The sequence below is a fragment of the Callospermophilus lateralis genome, unplaced genomic scaffold (genome assembly GCF_048772815.1).
Source record: "Callospermophilus lateralis isolate mCalLat2 unplaced genomic scaffold, mCalLat2.hap1 Scaffold_256, whole genome shotgun sequence".
NCBI classification, from domain to species: domain Eukaryota; kingdom Metazoa; phylum Chordata; class Mammalia; order Rodentia; family Sciuridae; genus Callospermophilus; species Callospermophilus lateralis.
This window is the reverse complement of record NW_027513360.1, coordinates 1,311,093-1,316,841: the sequence shown is the minus strand read 5'-3', so window position 1 is coordinate 1,316,841 and position 5,749 is coordinate 1,311,093.

Here is a 5,749-nt window from a genome sequence, read left to right as displayed (position 1 = left end):
GCTGGGAAGCTTTGTCCTAGACAGGACACACCCATTGTGGCATTCTTTTTTCTAATGTCTACAACCATGGAGACAGGGGGATACACAGACATAGAAACACTCACCTTGTCAAAGACTTATTGGAAACATTCCACTCCAAAACAAACAAACCGACATTTTTTTTTTACCTATTCTCAGAACATGAGACAAAACCACAAACTGTCGTCCACACACACCAAGGCACCTTTTCCCCCAAGTAGGTCTGTGACTATCCGGAGTGTCCTCTGACTGGTAGGCCATATTTCTCAACAATGGCATTTCCTGTCATAGATCTGGTCTCCTTTGACAACTCTGTGAAGTTGTCAGGAGCCAGCGGTGAGCCACTTTCTGTCCTCTCAGGAAAGGCCCCTCTTAAGAGCTATCCTGGCATTTGGCCACGCTCACATTAGTAGGTCCCAAGAAAGACTGACTCTCTCCTTGGTAAATCCAAACAAGTGAGCTCACTGGGACTGGGACTGGTACTGGTAATGGGGGCCTGGCTTCCTGGATCCTAAATTCAGAGAGTGTCATCACCAAGGAAGTAGGTGAGGTCACTTTCTTCAGGAACTGAATGAGGTCACTGCCTTGGCCACCACTTTGTCCTAACAGTTGCTTCGTATGCTCTCTGAGATCGAGGCTTTGCCTACTTCCTGTGACACTTTCACAAGTTAGAATGGTATAGAAACCATAAGTACCTGGGAACAGCTCTCCACCCAGGCTTGGTTTTGTCCTTCTTCACTACATTAAGAAGAGAGAGGCTGATTCAGACACATCCTTTCATCCTGACCGGGTTGTGTGCCATGCAAGATGACTTTTGCTCTCTCAGGTCCTTCATAGCTGACTACATCTTCTCAAGGGATTATTTCTGCATGGACTTCTGAGGTTCTCAGCTGGTGGAAGATCCTCTAGCTTCCTGTATTGTAAGACCAACTCTGTCCCTGCTCTTCTGTAAAGTGAGATAGAGTGAACAGTGTATGGTTAGGGTTAAAAGCATGTTTAATTTGAGTTAGGAATCATTCTGCTGGATGAATAATGGTATTGGGAATCTGTGATATTTAGAAGAATATAGACGTGAAATATATGTATGAGAACAGAGATCTAGGAACGATTTGAAGCCTACGAAGGCATTGGGCCCTTGATTGAGATAATTAGCTTGAATTATGTTCTGCACCGAGGTCTCAGATAAATCGATACACAATGGCATAGGACCGGGTACCTCGGATGATTGAATGTAGAAGAGAACATCCAGTCAAAAAGGGATAGTCTGTAGGATTAGGAAGATAGTCAGTATGTTTAAGAAGAAGAGTGAGTCTAGGAATTGGAAAAAAAGTTCTTTAACAATAGGGTTTCAGTTAGAGAGTGAATGTGAATGTCAGCACATGTGAAGAGACCATCACAATGATGAACTGGGGAAAATATGTAGGAAAGCAGATATCAATAGGGACATTTGGAAATCATGCAAAGTATAAAGTCAGTGATAGTATTAGATATTTTCAAGAGGGTTGAGGTTGAATATATTATCTTAGAAACAAATATGTACTCACCAATAGGATTGATATTTGAGAGCATTAGGCAAAATGGACATGCATGTTTTTAGTAATCCATGTTCACTTTCCATTTAGGCTTTGGCACAATCATAAGTGTGACGTTTGCATTTTGTGTCCAGAATACTACTGTGATAAAATGTATATGTAGATCAGGTGACATGAGTATTTCTTCCACCATTACGGGGAGCAAAATTCTGAAAACTTATAAATTAGTACTGAGGATACAAATAGGTGTACCCCCGTGTTGATGATTATAGAGATGATGCATGAATAGACCATATTGTGAATAAAGTATATAACTGGTTCCAAGTTTAAATAATGGATTGAATTTACCTCTGAAAATATATAGGAAATCTTATATATATACATTCATTCAAACGAGTTATATATCAAATGGTAATATTCTGGTTACAGTTTATCATGAAGAGTGTGTGAGTTTTGTTTCAAAAATGATCATGCAATCGAAAATAATGTGTTTTGAAATAAGTCTGGTGAAAAGACCAGTAAAGCAACATGGAGAAATACATGTGTTCTGAAGTAGGAAGTGATTGAAAGTAAACCAAATGCCTATAAATACCTATACATTTGTGAACTTGTGGATAAGAAAGTATATCTTATGATGTCCATAAACTGAAGAAATTGTAATGTACAAATGTTGAATAAAAATGAACATCAAAATACACATCATGTTCCATTAGAATCTACTTGCATTGATGTTAAACTGGGTCAGTTACTGTAGAAATATTAGGATTTCTAAGCACCTATCACTGAAATTAGTTTTCAGTACTAGAAAACCAATATGTATTTCAGGTGGTTGAGTATTTCTGAGATTAATCTTGTGAAATGTTGTTAATAAATACACATACAGGAACATGAATTAATTTAAGAAGTGTATAATAAGACACACATATTTCATATTTTGGAAAATCTGGAGAATATATATATATACACACACACACACACACACACACACACACACGCACACACATTGATATGCAGCAATATATATGCCAATCGAAATTCATCATGAATTATAATTCATCCACATATCCAAAAATATTCATTTTGTTGATCATGGATTTATGTTAATTATGTCTAATGTTTTTCACTAGAAAGCTCACCCACAGGTTGAATTTTGAGTTCCATCAGTATTTAGGGGGAGTCATCTCTTCTCACAATTTTTATATACCAAAGTCAGTGAGCTCACAAGAATGTACGTGTGATATCAGGTAGGATACTATATATGCATAAAAAGATACATGTGCTGAATAGGCTTCAGAGAAAGGGAGACAGGAATTTTCATATGTGTTAACTTTAAGAACTCATGAAGAAATATTACAAAGAAAAGTTGACTAGATTTATAATACATCCTCTTGATAAAGCAGAAGGCAAATCCAAGTATACACCATGCTTCATAGGAAAGGCTTGCATTTCTATTCAGTTACGTTTCTTTTTCTCCATAATATTAGGATTAGTAGTCAGAGTCTAGTAGGGTATTGGTTAGTGTCAGGGATTCAGTATTTCAAATGGAAAATAGGAAAATGAATCTAATGTGCATGCAAACATGTGCTACACAAAATTCTTCCCACTCTCATTCAGAACAAAGCCTTGACACAACCATCGATCCAAGTAAGACACAATTAGAGGAGAGGAGTTAGAAAATCTGTAAATACATATGTGGAATAAAAATTGTTCAGGAGTTCACAACACTGGAGGTGGTAGAACAATTTCCAAAAGTAAGGGAGAGGGTAAACACTCCAGAAACATAGAGCTCTGCTGGCCTAAAGACTTCTTGAGAAACTTCCTCTAAGGTTGGGCACATGAAATATATGTAATTTTCACACGATTTAGCTTGGTTTGGGAGTGACACCATCAAACCTGTGTCTGCATCTATGTGACCTGAAGGACATGGTTCCTTATTTTCTAATGAACATGAGGCAGAAGTTCTGAATTCTCTTTTTGTAGATAAACTGTGGCCACTGGGAGCTAAGTGTCTTCCCATGTAGTCTGTGAAGCCATTTGGTCATCCTCCATTTTTCCTGGTGTTTCTTGCAGTTGCACTGGCAGTTTGGTATTGGTTTCATGAAATACAAGGAGTACAACTGGGACACAATGCTGGAGGGAGTTCTGTCACGTGTGGTTGATCAGGGTCTCCAAGAGAATGTACGAACCAGGCTTCTATCCAACAATACTTTCCCTCTTGACTATAGCAACCTGACTCTGAACATTACCCTGAAACCTCTGCATATAACAACATGCCTTTACATATAAGGGTCTGCTGCCTGCACCTTGTCAGTCACAAGGCTTTTGGAAGCCAATGGCAGATCCAGGTGGTCCTACCAAAAATATTTATTCACACACCTACAGTCCACTGCTCTATGTCCACTACTCAGCAGGCTCCAACTTACTGGCATCTCTGTTCTACACCAGTTTCACGAAACCCAGTGAATCAAGGCACTGTCTGGTACACTCATGATCAGCAAAAGGATATCCAAATGTTCTCCAGTGCCACCTGGTCATGGGAATTTCAAAAATTTCAAGGTATTTATGTAGCCATTTTTCAAGGATGAAGTTGGAGTCACTGTGGGTTTCAATTAATTCAGGAACCATGAATGGTGAGGAAGCTCATTTCAAAGAAAGCTCTGGAGAACACTCACAGGCAAGCCTTCCCAAAAGGTGGCCAAGTGGTCACATGAAGCCAGGCCCATTGAGGTGTACAATGTGAGTTCCATGTGTCTTTAGACTCTCAAGTATGGCTGCGAAGTCTTTAAGAATAAAATCATGTGATATCCTGGCTTAGATTCCCTGAGCTCTGTTGGAAGCCATCCTGGGCCTAGATCTCAGTTTCCAAGGGCGATTCTCATGTGTGGCCTCCTAAAATCCCAAGACTATTTATTGCAATACTTCTCTGAGGTCAGTTCCAGAACTCAGTCTCTAAGGGGAATTACACCAGAGTTCAAACCCAGGTGGACCCAGTCATCTCGTCCAACAGCCACACAAATGACCTCAATTAAAACCAAAACACTCCCACATGGCGCTCATGTTCTACCACATAGACACTCATCATAAACTCTGGCTGGAGGTTTCCATGAGGGCGCAGACCAAGACAGTGTACAAAATAATCTCCCTTGCCCCTCATTTGCCTAAAGTCAGGGTGGCCTGGACACACTTCCTGCGAACTAAGAGTGAACAAATAGGCCTGACCTTAATACTGCTCCACTTTACCAATTTGAGGCCACTGCCTGTGGGGTTTAGATTCTTTATGTGAATTGGAGTCATGAGAAAACCCAGGCACCTATGGCCTAGCCTCTGTAGGTTTTTAAGTACTCATTTGATGCAAATCATCCCTATTCTTACTTGATGGAGGTCAAGAACCTTACAGAGGAAGGCGAGAGACTTCATCACAATTACTGCTCTTTTGGCCATTTTGGTTTTCGATGCACACATGGGAACTTTCTGTAGATCCATCAGGTGCTGAAAATCTAAGCCACAGCCTCACACAGGGCGAAAGGGCTGATTCAGACACATCCCTTTCAAAGAAATTAAGCAAAGAGCCATAGGTATGCCCATTCTTTTTTATTTGAAAACTCTTTTCTTCAGGCTTCACAAAGGGGTAGCATGAGTCAAAGACCTTCCTGACATTCAGGTCAAAAGAAAAATAGGTAAGCAAAAAGCCCAAAGCAGAGTTTCTCCACTGAGACTCTCCTGGTCACATTGATATCTGAGTTTTCTGAGATGCTCGTCATTCCCTTCAGCTATCCAGTTCATGGCAATGTCACAGAGCTTGGAGGTGGTATATATCTTGGACACAAAACCATGGGCCTATTCTGGAGAGTGGCCAGAATTCAGGAAGAAAACAGGAAAACTTAGGAAGTTATCACTGGTTGCAACCAATAAGGTAAGCTACAGTCCATTTTAAATGGGGAAGGACGAATGCTGGGAAGCTTTCTAATAGACAGGAGACATCCATTGATGCTTTATCTATTCTAATGTCTACAACCACAGACACACTGGGATACACAGACATAGAAATACTCGCCTTGTCAAACAACTTTCTAGTAACAGTCCACTCCAAACCAAACAAACCGACTTTAGTACCTATTCTCAGAACATGAGACAAAACCACAAACCCACAACCACACCCACAAAGGCACCTTCTTACCCCTAGTAGGTCTGTGACTATC